Source organism: Vombatus ursinus, unplaced genomic scaffold (assembly GCF_900497805.2).
Source record: "Vombatus ursinus unplaced genomic scaffold, bare-nosed wombat genome assembly UNPS02014773.1, whole genome shotgun sequence".
Classification (NCBI taxonomy): Eukaryota; Metazoa; Chordata; class Mammalia; order Diprotodontia; family Vombatidae; genus Vombatus; species Vombatus ursinus.
Genome location: NW_020954551.1, coordinates 42,184,148 through 42,202,350, shown reverse-complemented (window position 1 = coordinate 42,202,350; position 18,203 = coordinate 42,184,148).

Genomic DNA, 18,203 nt, shown 5'->3' with positions numbered 1-18,203 from the left:
AACCTTACAGAATAAGAAACTGAAGCTCTGAGGTTACGGGACGTGGCAGCTTCTGCGTGTCCGAGGCAGGACTTCAGCTCGCGTCTCCCTGACTCCGTGTCCAGGGCTCCATCAGCATGCCACCTCTCGGACAGGAGGAGGACAGGCTTGGTTTGGGATGGGGTACTGCCAGCTGCTCCTGGGTGTGAGCTCGGTGTCTCTGGTGGATCATGAAGAGACACTTCCCTGGCTTGGAGCCTGCCTTTCATGATCTGGGCTCCAGGGACCTGGAAGCAGGCACGGAGCTTGGCAGTGACTCAGGGTGACAGGGAGGGAGTTCAGAGGGAGGGGACAGCGGGCCTGGGCCCATTGATTTCCATAAACCATTAGATTGAAGGGGCTGGGGGTTGTCTTCCCTTGTTCACACTCCAGCCCTTTCTCCTCTGAAGATGACTCAGTTTACTTTCACCTGGATAAAGGAAGGTGAGAACTTATTCAGGACTATCACCCTTCCCCCTTAGTAATTACTGGCCAATGAGGCCAGGTGCACCTTATGTCCAGGAGAAATGAGTGACCCATGTTACGTGATGTTTTTAGGAAGGTAGAGAAACCCCACTGGCTGTTGAAGTAACATTTTACCATTTGAGCTTCATTCCTTCAAGTTTAACATCACCCTCCTCTGTTAGGATGCTGTTCCTTTCTCCATCCCTGCCTTTTCCCCTGGAGAGGGTGACCTCAGGTCCCTGAGTTATCCATGGTCCAATGGTTTGAGAGGCAGTGGGTTCCTAGGCGGTTGGGGAGGTGATAGAAAGGGACCAGAAGGGCCATCTGAAGGGATGCAGAAAAGGAGAGGGGGAGGCCTGCACAAAGACTCAGAGAGTCTTGGACTGTCTGATTTAGAAGGGCCTTTAGAAATGATCTAGGCCAGCCCAGCCATTTTACAGGTGAGGAAGCTGTGGTCAAGAAAAGGGAAGTGATTTGTGCAAAGTAGCCATGGATTAGGGGCAGGGGCAGGACTAGGATTCCTGGTCCAGCCAGCCCTGGGGGCTGATCTTGGTGGGCGTTATGGCTCCCATGGTAGAAGGGGGACTGACCATGGGGCCTTTTCAGGAATCCTGGTCCAGCCCCATTTGGCTGTGCCTGGAATGGTGTGCTCCTCTGCTAAGGAAGCCCTGTATACAGTCAGAAAAGAACATGGGAGGGGATCAGGACGGGGTTGGCCAATGACAATGGAGTCACTGGACCCTCTACCTCCCCAGGGACCTTAGGAATTCGTGGACAAACTGGAGCAAAGTAAGCTTTCAGGTTTTACAACGATCCTGGCAGAGGCCTTGAAGGTGCCGGGGTGTTCCTGTGCCCAAATGAAGGTTTACCTTAAGTTTGGAGAGTGAGGGTCATGAATATTCCTGTATGCTGTTGCAGCAGTCTATGGGAAATGCCTGGGATGCAGCAGCTGGCCTCCATCGCAGCCTGGGGCAGGGAATGGGGGGTGGGGGTCCTGGGAGCCAAGGCACCTCTCCTCCAGATCCATTCCCTTGTCAGGAGGCTGGCTGGGAGATGGCCGTTCTGGACCACAGACTCTGAGCTGCAGAAGGAGCCTGGGGGTGGGGGTCCTGGGAGGCCAAGGCACCTCTCCTCCAGATCCGTTCCCTATCAGGAGGCTGGCTGGGAGGTGGCCGTTCTGGACCACAGACCCCGAGCTGCAGAAGGAGCCTGGGGGGGGGGTGGTCCTGGGAGCCAAGGCACCTCTCCTCCAGATCCATTCCCTATCAGGAGGCTGGCTGGGAGGTGGCCGTTCTGGACCACAGACCCTGAGTTGCAGAAGGAGCCTACGTTTGGAGGCGGAGCTCCTGGATTGGGCTCCCAGCTCTGAAACCACTTAGAATAGTGTGACCTTGGGGACTGGGCTTCAGTTTCTTAATCTGGAAAACTGGGTGTGGATTGCAGTGATTCCTTCCAGTCCAAGATTCCATGGATTTTTTTTCCCTAAAGTGGAATGATAACCAGTCACTGGCCTTTAAGTGCCAACTGTGTGCCAGGCACTGTGCTAAGCACTGGGGATAGAAAGAAAGACAAAAATTCCTGCTGTGGGGATCTCACAGTCTAATGGGAGGGGAGACACAACATACAAAAAACTATATATAAATAACCTATGTAGCATCAGTGTATAATAACATGAGGAATGCACTAAGATTAAGGAGGCCTGGGAAAGAGGATGTGAGTTGAGACTTGTAGAAAGCCAGGGTAGCCCAGAGGTGAAGGTGAGGGAGGATATTCCAGGCATGTGGCTCAGCCAGGGAAAACACCTGGAGGCTGGAAATGGAGGCCAGTGTCATTGGAAAGAAGAGTACACGGAGAGCAGCAAAATGTAAGAAGACTGGAAAGACAGAAAGGAGCCAGGTTATGAAGAGCTTTGTATGCCAAAGGAAATCTTTGATCCCGGGGGCAATAAGGAGCCACTGAGGTTTATTGAATGTGGACAGGGTGGGTGGTATGGTCAGATCTGCATTTTAGGAAGATCAGTTTGACAGCCCAGTGAACAATGAACTGGAGTGGGGAGAGATGATGTAGGGAGATTAACCAGCAGGCTATTGCGATAATCCAGGGGTGAGGTGATGCCCTAGGGCCTGCACCAAAGAGGTGGCTGTGCCAGAGAGAAGGAGGCATATAAGGGAGATGTTTAAAGGTAGAAATGATAGGATGGAGGGGCGGTGTGTGTGAGAGTAAGTAGTTGAGAATGATGCTTGGGTGACAGAATGGTGGTATATAGTAGGGAAGGTGTTGTGGGAGGTGAGGAGGGAGAGAGGTTGAGTAGTTTTGGACGTGTTGAGTTTAAGGTGTTTACGAGACTTCCAGTTCAGATTGTCTGAAAGGTGGTTGGAGATGCGAGAAGTGCTTAGGAGAGGGTTTAGGATGGCCAGATCTGAGAATTGAGAGTCATTTGCATAATGATAATTGAAACCCATGGGAGCTGATGAGATCACCCAGTGAAATAGAGCAGAGGTGTTAGACTGCCACCAGGCCACAAGCAAAACTCCCAAGTGCAGCTGAACCAGATTAAAATGTAATTGGGAAGTGTTTAGCAAAATAAAAATCTAACACAACATAATGTTAATGTATGGTTTTCTAAGTTAATATGTGGCCTGCAGGTTTCTATTGGAATTTGACACCATTGGTATAGACGGAGAAGAGAAGACCCTGGCCAGAGCTGTAAGGGGCCCCCACTATTAGTGGGGTGATATGGATGGATATCTACCAAAGGAGACCGAGGAGAGGTCAGGTAGGAGCAGAGCCCAGAGAAAACAGTCTCAAGAAAACCTAGAGTGAGGAGGGTATGAAGGAGAAGAGGCTGATTGACTATCGAAGGCTGCAGAAAGATCAAGAAAGATGAGGATTAAGGAGAGGCCAGTAGAATGAGCAATTAAGAGATCCTAGGTAACTTGAGAGAGAGCAGTTTCAGTTGAATAAAGAGGTCAGAAGCCAGACTGCAGAGTTAAGAGAGTGAGAGGAATGGAAATGGAGGTGCTTAGTGGAGATGGCCCTTAAGGATTTTAGCCACAAAAGGGAGGAGAGAGGATGAAAATTAGAAGGAGTGGACAGATCAAGTGAAGAGTTTTTGAAGATGGGAGAGCTGTGAGCCTATTTGTAGGCAGTGGAGAAGCAGCCAGTGGAAGGTTGGGATTGGATATTAGTGAGTAGGAGTGACAGAGGGGACATTGGTACGGAATAGCATCCCTTGGGTATGCATCGCAAGGAGGAGGAAAAAATGGCAGAAGGCATTCGAATGATGAGAAGGGGAGAAGAGGGAGATCTCTGCCAAACGGCCTTGTGCAATATGAGGCAAGGTTATCAACTGAGACAGTCAGGAAAGGGGGAGCCATGGGAGGCAAGAGGAGGAGAAAAGGTGGACGAGATGGGCTGCCAGAGTGGGATAATGAGTTAATTACGGAGGTGCAGAAGGAAGGATTGCTGTGCTGTGTGGAGAGCCCAGTTGAGATTATGTAACATATACTTGTAATGGACTCAGTCAACGCTGTTGAGGGATTTTCTCCACCTTTGTTCAGCAGCACCTGAGTAGGAACAAAGGCAGTGGATGGCGGGAGGGATTTAGAAGGGCAAGATCTCCTCTAGGACAAAGAATTTGAGAGAAGAGGACAATGTAGAGTTGACCTGGTTTACCAAGGAGTCAGAATGGGGAAGGGAAGAGTTTTTAGTGGGACTGAGAACCCTTTATACCTAAGAGAAACTGTATTTGAAGCCAAGATCTCAGGATCATAGGCCCAGGGCTGCCTGGGACCTCAGGGGCCATCTAGCCTACTCCCCTCATTTTGTAGATGAGGAAATGGACTTAGCTAAGGTCACACAAGTAGGTAAGTATCAAAGGTGGGATCTGACCTCTGAAAAGAGAATCAGAAATTGATGGACAGTGTCTGGAAAACCCAGCTAGCCCCGAGGGGGCTAGCTTCATGGCCCTTGCTTGGCCTTGCCAGTCTCGCTTCCCTGGCAAAGCCTTGGAGAACCTTTGGTCTCTTCCGTACCCCAGTGAGGTGGAGGAATGGGGACTTTGCAGGAGGCCCATCACATCCAACTGAAAACAACCAAGCTCCATCCCTTTCACTGCAGTTCAGAACTCACAGAACCTCACAAAATGCCAGAGCTGGAAAGGGCTGAGAGCTGGCCCCAAGAGAGGACGAGGAAGTTCTCCCCTCATGCTGGTCATCCAGCAGGACCCTGACACCTGACCAGCAGCAGCCTGCCCCCTCTCCTGCCACTCCCCACTTCTAGTTTAGGGAATAATCCTCAAATAATTATTACCAGTGCTCTTGGAAAGGAAGGAACAATTTACTGCCCTTAGACCCCTTGCAGTCCTTGTAAGTGCTTGGATCACAGATTCTTAACCTTTTGTTGGATGTGTCAAGGACCCTTCTGGAAGTCTGGTGAAGTCCGTGGGGAAGATTCCTTCTTAGAATACTATTTTAAAATGATTGAAGGAAATGTTAGTTTCAGTTAGAGGTTAGGGAAAAGAAAGATGTAACATTTTTTCCCATTCAAGTTCACGGACCCCTAAAGCCTATTTTTGGGAGGGAGTCCATCCCAGGTTAACACCAAAGATCCCCTCCCTGGCCACCATCCTATGTTTGTTACAGTCTTCCCATTAGAACATAAGCCCCTTGAGGGCAGGGACTATATCATTTTTGTATGTAATCTTCACCACCTGGCGCAGTGACTTGCACATAGTAAGCAAGATAAATATTGCTCTAAGTGTTGGGAAGTTTTTCCTTCCATCATGTCTAAATTTGCCTTTTAAGGGATGTTGGCTGTACTGCTCCAGCTGAGAAAACTGTGTGAAGAAAGTGGTTTGGGGAACTCAGGACCCTAGGATGTAGTAAAACTGTCTTGTTATGATACACAATTGATTTTTCAAAATGGATTGCCATGAATCCTATCCTCTTTAATCCTCAAGATATGCCACTGATGTAGGTGGGAAGCTGGGAATTTTTTCCATTTTGAAATGAGGAAACTGAGACCCCCAAATACTTGCAAGCAGTGACAGAATCAGGATGAACCCAGATCCTCTGCCTCTTAGCCAACTCGCTTCCCACAAGACCACTCTGGAAGGAGAGAAGGAGATGGAAAGAAATATTGAGAGATTGTGCAAAAACGTTTGTGAGTTGGAGAGGGATGTAATTGTCTCTGCAAATCAAGATGAGCTCGAGGGCTGATGAAGCGTGCCTGGCATTTTATTTCTGATATTGTTTGGAGATGGCGATTCAGTTGAGCGCATTCAACAAATAGGGATCAAATAGCCTGCTGTGAATAATGTTTTAAACCCAGGTTCCTATCAGGATCTAGTTATAAGCTGATATAGTCTCTTGGATAAAAAATAAGTTCCACATGACTGGAAGCAGTATTGCTTTCTGTGGAAGACGAAATCTGATTTGGAGTAGAAAACACTGAGTCTCTCCTAAGGAGGGAAGAGCCCTGCCCCCGCCTCCAGCAGGGCTGCCCCTGGAGAGGGAGAGCTCACAGTCCTTCCTGAGAATTGCCTCACCTAGGACCCTGCTCCACCCTCCTTTATTCATTAAAATCGGCACCTGCTGCTGATATGCCAAGAGAAGGGAGGATGCTTCCTTCTCCCTAGGACTCTTGATAAGTTGTCCCCTGGGAATCATCCATTCCAGGACTTGCAGAGTGCTCCCCTCCCCCGCAACCCCCGGCTTCATATGTTAAAGCAGGTCCCTTAAGTACTTCCTCTAGGCAATTCCTTGTTAGCCAAGTTGGAATGACTGTATGAGGCAAATTTCAGTTAAGGCGATGTGACTGCATTTTTAACCAGCACCCCACACCTTGTACATCTGAATGAATATTTGCTCCTTTGGAGAAGTCACCTTGGAAGGCCACTTACATTCTGATTAGGCTGCTTTTACTCAGATGGTTGTAAGGTTCCTTGTGAAAGTAAAGGAAGTCCTTGGTACCTTCACAGCCTCAGTGGCCCTGGGACACATTTCTGTTTGCTCTCAGGTGGGCAGTTGAACCTAACTGACTGTGGTGACAGAGCAAAATGTGCCTCTGGAATCACAGGTCCTGGATTCAAATCCTGTCTCTCTAACCAGTCAACACTTTTCTTGTGTGTGAAATAAGGGAGTCAAAATAAGGCCCTTCCAGCTCTACAGCAATGATCCTTTGACCCCCCCCCCCCTTTAGTCAATCAACAAACATTTATTAAGTGGTTACACAAGCTAGGCACTGAGGATAGAGGTGGAGAAAAAAAAAAAGAAACTCTTTTTGCTCTTCATTTTATCATTCAGTGATTTAATTCAATTAACATTAAGCATCTGCTTAGGTGCTTAGGTCCAGTGTCCCAAGAGAGACACTGGGGAGAGATACAAGGATGGAAACCAACATAGTTCCCCTCTTCAAGAAGCTTAGGAATTTAATAGAGGGAGGAAATAATAGACATCTAATTTTAGAGTATAATTCTGTATATATAACTAAACTATAAGGTAGACTGAGATTGATGGGCCATTTATTAAGCACTTATTATGTAGGTAGCTGTTGGGGCAGCTAGGTGGCACAGTGGATAGAGCACTGGGCCTGGAATCAGGAAGACCTGAATTCAAATCCAGCCTTAGAAATATACTAGCTATGTGACCCTGGGCAAGTCACTTACCCGTTTGCCTTATAAAATGATCTGGAGAAAGAAATGGCAAACCACTCCAGTATCTCTGCCAAGAAAACTCCAAGTGGGGTCAAGAAAAGTAGGACATGACTGAAAAACAACTAAAAAATGGCAGGTACTGTGCTAAGCACTGGGAATACAGATATAAACTAAAAGAAAGACAGTCCCTGCCCTCGAAGAGCTTATATTCTAATGAGGGAAGACAACCCATGAAAGGTAACTGAATAAGGTGGATGTGTATGGGGCAGGGAAGGGGAGAAATAGTCTGGGGAGGCATGTACTGAGTTGAGTGTAGAGTAAGAATGGTTGTCAAAGTTTTTCCTCAGTGAAGGCTCTAGACAGGGCCTCGGATGAGGAGCTGGGAGGGGTGGAGGCGATGCCATGTTGAGAAGGCTGCCAAGGAAAGTGCCTGGCCAGAAGAGGTCAGAGACTGCAAGCAAAGAGCCATCACAGACAGAGCTGAAAGGGGCCATCTAATTCAATCTCCTGATTATACAGAGGCAAGGGAGGTTAGAGAAGGGTGATCACAAAATTTAGAGCTGGAGGGGATCTTCAAAATCTTTTAATTTAGCCTTCTTAGTTTGAAAATGAGGAAACTGAGGCCCACAGACTTGCCCAAAGTCACACCAGTAGCCTGCATCCCAGCTGGGATTTTAACTCATGTCTTGTGACTTACCTCCACAGGTAGCTCTAAGGCTCATGAAATGCTTTCCTCACAACAGCTCTGCAGTTAGTACAATGTACAAGTAAATAGTGCAAATATTATTATTATTCCTATTTTTCAGATAAGGGAATTTAGTGAAGTGACCTCTCAGATTGCACTGATTACAAGCAACAGTGGTGAGAGCCAGGGTTCCTTCCATTCTGTTCAGTCTACGTGTTTAGAATTCATGGACTCCAGTGTCCACGTGCTGAGGCCTTGAGAGTGTGGCCTGTTCAAGGTCACACCCAGGTCTTCTGACTTGAGAGCCAGGACTTCTTTATAAACCAGCCTTCCAATCCTCTCCTCATCCCTCACCCTAATCCTTAATCGGAATTGTTGAGGTTTGACTGTGTGTCAAACTTTTTTAAAATCTGAGGACACTCGGTTTTAATTATAGGTCATAAAGTCTCAGAGTTGGAAGGGTTCTGAGAGATTGCCCAAGCCAGTCCTCAAGATAGAATCTATCTAGCAAGTCAGAGATGCCCAAATAAAAGCACCTCCCTTTCACATCAGAAGTAGGATCCCAAACCGTTTAGACAGGCTGGGATTCTGGACCCAACCCAACAAGATGAAAATAAACGACTAGAGTGTAAGCTCTATGAGGGCAGCTACTATGTTTGTTCAGACTTTATAGGACCACTCCTTCCCCTGACACATTATTCTGTGCACAGTAAGTCCTTAATAAATATTGACCAAATTTACTGTATTTTGGCCAAAAATGCCTAAAGCTAAACACAGCAGGGATGGGGGAGCTATTAATAACTCATACATATAGAATGCTTTATGGTATGCAAAGTACTCTCCTCACAAAAACTCATGAGATAGGTACTATAAGTATTATTACCCCCATTTTACAGCTGAGGAAACTGAGGCTCAGAGAGACGAACAACTTGCCTAGGATCACAATAAATTCAGGGTGTCCCTGAAGTCTTAGTACAACTATTCAAAATTTGTAAAAGCCTACTTAGCTTTTAAAAGCTTAAAACTGTACTAAGATTTTTGGGATAAACAGTATAGGTTGTTGTTTAGTCATTTTCAGTCATGTCTGACTCTTGGTGACCCCATTTGGGATTTTCTTGGCAAAGATCCTGGAGTGGTTTGCCATTTCCTTCTCAAGCTCATTTTACGGATGAGGAAACTGAGGCAAACAGGGTTAAATGACTTGCCCAGGGTCACACAGCTAGCTAGTGTCTGAGGCCATCAAGAAGACTCATCTTCCTGACTCCAGGCCCAGTATTCTATCCACTGTACCATTATATAGTAAATATTGGAGGCAGAATTCAAACCCAGATCTGTCCTGACTCTAAACCTAGCACTCTTTCTACAAGGCAGCTAGTAGGTACAGTGTATAGAATGCTGGACCTGGAGTCTGGAAGACCTGAGGTCTCAGTCTCTGACACTTACTAGCAGAGTGACCCTAGGCAGTAGTCTCTGATTGCCTCAGTTTTCTCAAATTATAAAATGAGAATCATAATAGCACCTACCTCCCAGGATTGTTGGTGAGGATCAAATGAGAAAATTTTTATAATTAGTAAAGTGTTTTACAAACCTCAAAGCCCTCATATGAATGCTGGCAATACTCCTAATGTGGCTAGACTACAGGTCACGTGGGCAAATGCCCCGTACTTTCAGTTGGCCATGAGTCCAAAAATACAAAGATAGTGTGAGATGGTAGCTAACAAACCCCAAAGCCCTTCCCCACCAAAACCCAAAGCAATACAAACAAACAAAAAAATAAAAGAAAAAAACAACCTTCTCCAAAACTAGTAAGACCTTAATAAGCTGCTTTGGCAGAAACTTTAGTGTCCAGATCCAGGGAGGTGAGAGGCCCATTGTGCTCTGTCATGGTCTTGCCACACCTGGAACAGTGTGGCCTGTTTTGGGGCACAATGTTTTAGGAGGCAAATGAGAATATCTGGAGGAGGAGGACCCGTGTGATTAAAAGCCCAGAAACCATGTAACAGGACGAATGATTGAGCAAAGTCAGGAGAAGAGAGGACAAAGGGGTGGGAGAGCGTTGTTGGGGATGGGGTCAGCTCAACAGCTGTTATTTCTTCCTTTTTTTTTTCTGAGGCAATCAGGGTTAAATGACTTGCCCAGGGTCACACAGCTAAGTAAGTGTCAAGTGTCTGAGTATACATTTGAACTCAGGTCCTCCTGACTCCAAGGCTGGAGCTCTATCCACTGTGCCACCTAGCTGCCCCCTACAACTGTTATTTCTCAACGTCTGACGGGCTACCCTGGATTTGTTGTGATCCTAGGCAAGTCACACATCTCTTTGAGCCTCAGTTTCCTCATCTGATACATCACACTTCTTTTCTATTGCTTGGGGGCAAAATGAGGAACCCGAAAGAGTTGACTTTTGTTATTGTTATTCAGTCCTGTCTGACTCTTTGTGACCCAATTTCTGGTTTTCTTGGCAGAGATACTGGAGTGTTTTGTCATTTCCTTCTCATTTTACAGATGAGGAAACTGAGGCAAGCAGGGTTAAGTGACTTACCCAGGGTCACACAGCTAGTAAGTATCTGAGGCCAGATTTAAACTCATGTCCTCTTAACTCCAGGCCTATTGCTCTATCAACTGTGCTACCTCAGGGACTATTACAGGGAAGCAATCCTGGCTTAATGTAAGGGAAAATGTCCCAATACTTGGAGCTGGTCAGTAATGGTGTGGCCTTTTTCAGGAAGTAATTAATGAGTACAGCATCAGTGGGAATGGTCACAGTTCTCGAGAGCAGAATCTGTGTCTTATCCCTGTATCCCCAGCACCCAGCCCATGGGCATGTGTATACCAGGCACGTAATAATGTGTGTTTTACAGCATACAGGCCCCTGTTTGTCACTGGATGGTAGTGTACATAGAGAGTAAATCATGAGAAAGTTGGAAAGGCAGGAAGGGGCCAGGTTATAGCGGCTTTCAAAGCCAAACAGAGGATTTTAGTTTGGATCCTGGAGCAAAGAAGGAGCCACGGGGGTTGACTGAATGAATGTGTGTGTGTGTGTGTGTGTGTGTGTGTGTGTGTGTGTGTGGGGTTACGACACGGTCAGACCCATGTTTGACTGCTAAGTAGAGGATGAATTGCAGTGGGAAAGAGGCAAAACTCTTGTAATAAATAGTCAAGCAAAACAGATTTCCCCTTGGCCACGTCCAAGAACGTGCGCCTCAGCACCAATTCCATCGCCTCTATGTCAGAAGGCAAGGCAGTGTGGCCCAACATGGATCCTCTGGTTGATCATTAGTCTTTATAGCGGTCCTAATCTTTTATGATTCTGTGCCTAGCAGATGAAAGTATAGTTCCTTCTTTCAGGAAGAGGAAAAGCCAAACCAAACCCCAGACACAGCTAAATAAAAACAACAAAGGACCGAACAACCGCCGCAAAACCCTTTGCAACTCTAACACTTTGGAGGGAATAAAATGTAACTGGGAAAAGAAAAAGGAGAGAGGACTGGTTGAGAACATCCCGAAGCCAGTGAAATTCTCCCTCCCCCATCCTCGGCAGCAGGGCCTTCTCGGTCTCTGGAGGGTAGCTGCCAAACTTGTACCCTCCCCCTTCTCTCCCCATTCCCTCATGTGATAGTAATGGGAGTCACCCCCGGGGCAGGGATCTTCAGGCCCCAGCTTTCCACCTGACTCACCGCGGGCGCTAGGCTGCTCTGTCTTCACACACTGCTGCCTCACAGCTCTACCGCTGCTCGGAGATTGCCTTGACCAGGCCTTGCTGACCCTCTTGGGACGCTTGGTTTCTGCATGAACTATACGGGCTGCAGCAGCTGACTGAGAAGGATACTATACTGTGTGGGAGGGGAACCTGCTTAACCAACAGAAAGAGTAAAAAGAAGGCAGCCAGAGCTCTGTTTATTGTGAGAAGAGCCTCCATTGAAACAGTTGTAGATTCTAAGACCTTAATGATTCCTTGACAGACTGTGGGGGGATTTTATCAGAGCTATAGCTGAGAATTTTTTCATCTGGGCAAAAACAGTCAAGGGGGGTACGGTTCTGATGGGGGAATGGGGGGGGGATGGTGATAATGAAGAGGATACTTAGATCTTAAGTGTAATTATATGAACAAAGTGGGGGGGCTGATTCCCAGAGAGTCCATGGGAAAGAAGGTGTGCTCCAACAAAGGGAGACCATAGAGAGACAGGACCTTGGTGATCTTGGCATATCTAGCCATCACTGCAAGGAGTAAGCATAGCCCAACAGGAAACATTATGACACCTCCCCTGCCCCTCAGATGTTGGTCCCCTGGGGCCATACCTTAATGAACCTTCACTAGTTACAGCCCAGGGCTCTAGGTAGGGTTAGGGTTAGAATAATTTTTAGACTAAATAGATGCTGTGTGCACGGTATTATGAAGGATGTTGGCAGACCATCCCCTCTGACCCCCAAATCCTTCACCACCAGCTGACCACAGTTCCTGAAATTCTTCCATTAATGAGCCATTCCTTTGTGTTAGGAATTTGTTTCATGAAACACTCTGTAAAAACACAGATCTTTGCTTCTGACAAGAGAAACACATGAATCATCATAATCTCTCGCATTTGCATAATACTACCAAGTTTATGAAGTGTTTTTAACAGGCATTATTGGAAACGCAGTGAAAAAACCCCCATTGAATCTGCAGTCAAAAAACCTGAGTTTGAAAGCTCTGATGTTTATTATCCTGTTACTAAATCTCCCTAAGCCTCAGTTTCTGCATCTGCAATTATAAGGAGTATATAAGTATAACTACAGCCTTTGATTAAAATCATTTCAATGGAAACACTTATAAAATGCCTACTATATGCCAGCTACTGCTCTGGGCACTAGGGATTTAAAGAGAATGTGAATATCTTCCTCCTCTGAAGAAGCCTGAATTTGGGGGTAATGTAATAAAATGAACAAAGATAATTTAATTTAGTGTTTTCTCTCTCTCTGTCTCTCTCTCTCTTTGCATGTATGTATGTATATATATATATATATATATATATGGACATATGCACATATATACATATGCTTCAGGGAAATCACCATCCCATGTATACACACACACGTACATGTATATATACATTGTGTTGAGCTTACTAGGTGGAAAAGGATGTGACTCCTGATTGGCTGAGAGATCTCTGAGACAAAGGAGGCCAATATGGCTACTTGAGGGTGATAGGACTTCGATTGTTAGATGACTTCAAGAAAGGTAGTCTAAAGAGACTTTTGGGAACTTTTGAATAATGGACTGGAAATTTCTCTGGAGCTGCAGACATGGGAAGCTGACCCCTGTCATGTCCTTGCAACACCCATATTACTCCTAGCCACCTCCTAAGGGTTACAAACACTGGAAATCAGGGAGACAGTAGAGGCCAGCTTTCCTATATGTCTGTAGCTCTAAGGAGATTTCCAGTCTGCCATCCTGTTTGCCTAACTTTACTGCCTCTCTCAAAGTCCTCCAGTAATCTAAAGTCATATCTCCCTCATGTATACTACACCCTTTGAAACTTCACAAGCTCAGAGAGAACAAAGCCCTGTTCACCCCAATCAAGTTATAGCTCTGAAAAGAGAGGAAACAAAGGAAAAAATTCTGATTTCCTAACCTTTCTATCCACCATCTCTCTATAATGTGACTCTTAGAAAATGAACTCTCTTACTTTGAGATGTCAGGCCTTTCCTTCATCCAATCATCTGGCAAAGTCACTTTGGCACAAAAATAATAAAAGTAATAATTAATAACAGCAATATTAACATTTATATGGTACTTTACAATTTACAAAGTGCTCTACAAAATCATCTTAGCAATCTTGAGAGGTAGGCAGCATAGGAATTATTATACTGATTTTAATAAATGAGAAAACTGAAGCAACTTGAACGAATGAATGAAAAAGCCTTTATTAAGCACTTACTGTATTCCAGGCACTGTGCTATGAACTGAAGATGCAAATACAAGCAATTGAGACAGTCCTTGTCCTTAGAAACTTACATTTTAATAGGGGAAGACAGCTTATATAAAGGAGTCACAGGGCAGTTAAATTGAGAGGGCCTTACCGGGACATGATTCCTGGTTTGATTACTGTTCTCAGAGCAAGAGTTGGAAAGGGGGAGGGTGATGGTGTGGAAATGGGCAGGAAGCAGGCAGGAAAAGGTGAAATGCTCACCAATCAGAGCCCAGGGTCACAAGGGTGGGATTTTCTGTTCCAGATGGAGATGTAGGCTACTTGGTGTGGACTGTGGTCCAGAAGTAGCAAAAGAGCAGGTTTCCCTGAGCTAACACAGCTGGTAAGTTTCAGAGTCAGGATTTGAAGCTGGGTCTTCTGAATCCAAGTCTAGTACACTTTCCACATTCTACTTTCAGTTAAGATGTGAGGGGCAGCTCCTGAGTTACTCAGTCTCTGTAACAGGTTGGCTTCTTTCATGCATTCAGTTGTCACGTATTAAGTACCTGTTATGTTCAAGGCTGTATACTAGATTCTAGAGAAAAGGGAAAGATGAATTTAACACATTTCATTCCTTTGACAAGCCTATAAAGGGGTTCCGGGAGGGTTTTTGTTGTCCTAGATTGGTCATTACAGGAACCCTCCATATATCTACGTAAGGCTGCATAATGTTTCCTTGGGACAGATTGGGAAAGCAGTCAATGACTGGGTGGAGGCCCGAGAAAATGAGCATTTGACTGGGGCTTTGACAGTAGGGAGGTTCAGATCATTCATTTTCAAAGAGGTGAGTTATAAGGGGGAAAGGTGGACAAGAACTTTTCCTATCATGCTTAGGAGAGTGGTCACATATGCTAATCTCTTCTATTTGAACCTTTTCCATTTTCCTGGATGCCCCTGATCTTCATTCTTAGCTAATGTTGATCTGTTACCAACATACTCAGTAGATTACTGACTCTGCTACTTGATCCCTGTAAAATCTTGAACAAATTCCTTCTTTCTCTGGATCTCAGTTTCCCTCTCTGTAAAATGAGGGGGTTGGACAAGATTTTGCCTCTAAATCCTATGATCCCAGGTATATGGTAGTAGAACCTTAAAGTTGGAAGACCCCTTCATGATGAGCTTGTTTAGCCTCCAATATGGGATGGAAAACCACTCTACGTTACCTCAATAGACGAGCCAACCTTTGCTCACTCACTTATGGAGTCAGGTAGAGTTGTAACTATATGTTTTTGTATCGCAGTGTATATACCAAAAATGGCACTTGGATCCAGGAGCATGAAATGTGTGCTTGAGGGAAAGACAGAGACCTTGGGATACCAGCATAGGGATTACTGGGGAGGCTTCCACCTGAGGGCAGAAAGAAATAGAGGAGGCTGAATGTCACAGCCCTCTGAAATGGGAGTGGACAGATTCTGAACTTCTCTCAGGCATTTTTAACCTCTCTGCTGCTGCCCCCACCCTGGGGAAAGAAGAATGAGTTATCTCTCCTTCACCCCTCTCTGTCTGGACCCTTTTTCATGGGCCTCTCCAAGTTCTACCCTTGTCCCAAAACTGCGTCATATTTTCTTGGCCAAAGAGATAAGCAAAGCTCAAAATCTCAGAAGTCTATGAGAGTCTGTGTCACTCCTGCCTGTGAGGGTATTGGAGCTCTACATCCTTTTTCAGAGGGATGCTACATTCATACATTTCTGCTTGGTACATAGTAGGCAAATATTAAGTGTTTATTGATTGTCTATTTGATGTGTTTGTGTGTGTGTGTGTGTGTGTGTGAAAGGAACCCACCCCAACCTACCATCTGGTAGCTTTCTATTTTAACAAAATACTTTTGCTTACTTGGTGCTGTCTTATTTTTTCCATGTCCCTGAAATTCTATCAATACTCTTGAAATTTGGTCCCTTCAGGGCAAAGCCCATGTTGCCCCAGACTTGGTAAGTGGGAGCTTAATATCATTGAGGAAGGAGATTTTGTTGCATAGTTTTCATCATTAGCTAGATCATCCTCATGCTGGGCATAAATCCATATCCCTGGACCTTCTCATTGGTTCTATATCTGCCCTCTGGAGCTGCACAGGACAAATCTGCTTCCTTTCCCCCAGTACAGCCCTTCAGGCCCCTCCTTAAGACTTCTTGTGTCCAAGTCAAACACTCCAGTTCCTTCTTTCAACAGCCAGTTAGTTCAATAGAAAACGACAATGACAATATAACTGAAAGTTTGACTGAATTGACCGGTTGGTTTGGTCAATTGGAATTGACCTGGTCACCCAGCCTCTGCCCATTCATCTGTGACTCTCTCCCAGAAGGGTTCAGGCTTAGCCCAGCCTGCATTACTGTGATCTCCTAGGAAAGGCTCAATAAATTAAAGCTTGTCTGGCTACCCTCATCCTAGACCACGTGGTTGTCACTGTGAGCTTGGGTGGCTGTCCCGAGTGCTCACACAGCTCATTAGCTGCTAAATACAGAATGTACAGCATTTGTCTAAATAGAGCTGTCCCTGAAGCCCAGCTTCCCAACTTCCCTTCCCACCCCCCATTGTAGTTCTGTCAGGATACAAACAATGGAGGTTTGTAATCACAGAGCTTAGTGTAGACAGTTACAGTGGGAAGTGACCTTAGAAATAATTTCATCCAACCCCTTCATTTTGTGGGTGAAGAAAATGAGGCCCAGAGAGATTAAGTCACCTGTATGAGTCTCGAAGGTAGTAAATGGGGACAGTGAATGCAAATCTCTGTAAAATGAGGAAGTCCTCTTCTATAAAATGAGGTGTTTGGAATAGCTGATCTCTAAGGTTCTTTCTAGCTTTAACATATAAGTTAACATTCAAAGTTCCCCTGAAGCCCTAACATTTGTCTAAGATCCAATCCATCTCAATGTCCTAGCAGCCTGTACTCTCTCTGGGTCTCAGCTTCCCTATCAGTAAAATGGGCATAACATCCCTACCCAATCTCCTGCACAGAGATGTTGTGATGATCCAATGAGATAACATAGTATGAAGCCACTTTGTGAATGGCAAAGTTCTGTATAAATGTAATAATAATAATAATAATAATAATACAAATATGAATTATTATTATCATTATCATTCCTCTCATTTCCAAGAGTCAGGATTTGCCATTCTCTGGGGGAGTTATTCATTACTTGGGTTATAACATCCGTCCTTAGATGGTCCCTGGATCTGATCCTTGGAAGGAAGACTGGTCATTCATTCTCTACCGCTCTCCTGATGGAACATTGAAGCAGCCTCTGAGAGCACTTCTCAGAGATAGCTTTGTTCCTGCTGACCTTCTCTCCTCGATGGCCAAGTGGGAGCCAAGAAGCAGCAGGGCTTCAAGGAGTGGGATTTAATTAGTTTCAGAGTTCACATTCATTTTAAACCTTGTTGATAATCTGTGCTGCTGATGTGATCAGAAAGCCAAAAGGGGACCCCAAACACAAAGAAGTCCATGCCTGTGGTTCATGAAATTGTTGAATGTTGGAGCTATAAGGCACCAGCCTCCCTTCCTTCCCCGCTGCCCATTTTACAGAGGAGGAAACTGAGGCCAAGCGAGTGACTTACCAGACTGAAGTCACGCAGCTAGGGGAAGAGCAAGGCCAGGATCTCGCATCTTGAATCTAGTCCAGAGCTCCCCCGCCCCCATGCCTTGCTTATTTGTTGGTTTGGTTTTTCTTAGGGGCGTGTGGGGGTGCTGTGGGATGGTGCCTTGGGATAGAGTGGTAGTGATTGAAAGGTTTTCCCCTGATGGACCTTTTCTGTCTTCCCCTGGGCCAAGGTAAGCAAATTACCCAAGGTCATTTCTCAGATATCTTTAAAAAGGAGTGGTAAAGCCAGAGGCTTCCACCTCAGAAATATTTGACTCAGGGAGGATAAAGCAACTCCTCAGTCCGTTACATTTTGTGATTTTGTAATTCTGTTTTAAAATTAGAGCCACCCTAGGTGGGGACCTAATACCTTAAGAACCAGATTTTTCTTCACCAAAAAGCTCAACTTAGTCTAACAACAAACTGAGGCAGGGTTGAGGTGGATCTGACCCTACTTAGGAGGGTTTGACTAATATGGAGGTGTATTGAAAGGGTGCTCAGAGATGTAATGCATGAGCCATGAGTTCCAAGTGAGTGTAAGGAAACCTCCCACTTACAGTTCTGTGTTAGGTGCTTTGGATACAAAGGTCAATATGACTCAGGTCTATACTCAGGGAGCTTACAGTCTTACAGGGGAATGGAAAGGAAGAGAGGATGAACACGAAAATAACCGGAAAGATGAATCAATGAAAGGAAGGGAGGGTAGAAACTCTAGGGGCTTACTTTTGCCTGCAGGAGGCAAAGAAGAGTCAAAAGTTCCAGTTTCAAATCCTGATGTTTAGAACCTGTGACCTGGGACAAGTCACTTAAATTCTCTATATCTCAGTTTCCTCATATGTAAAATGTATGAGATGGGTTCT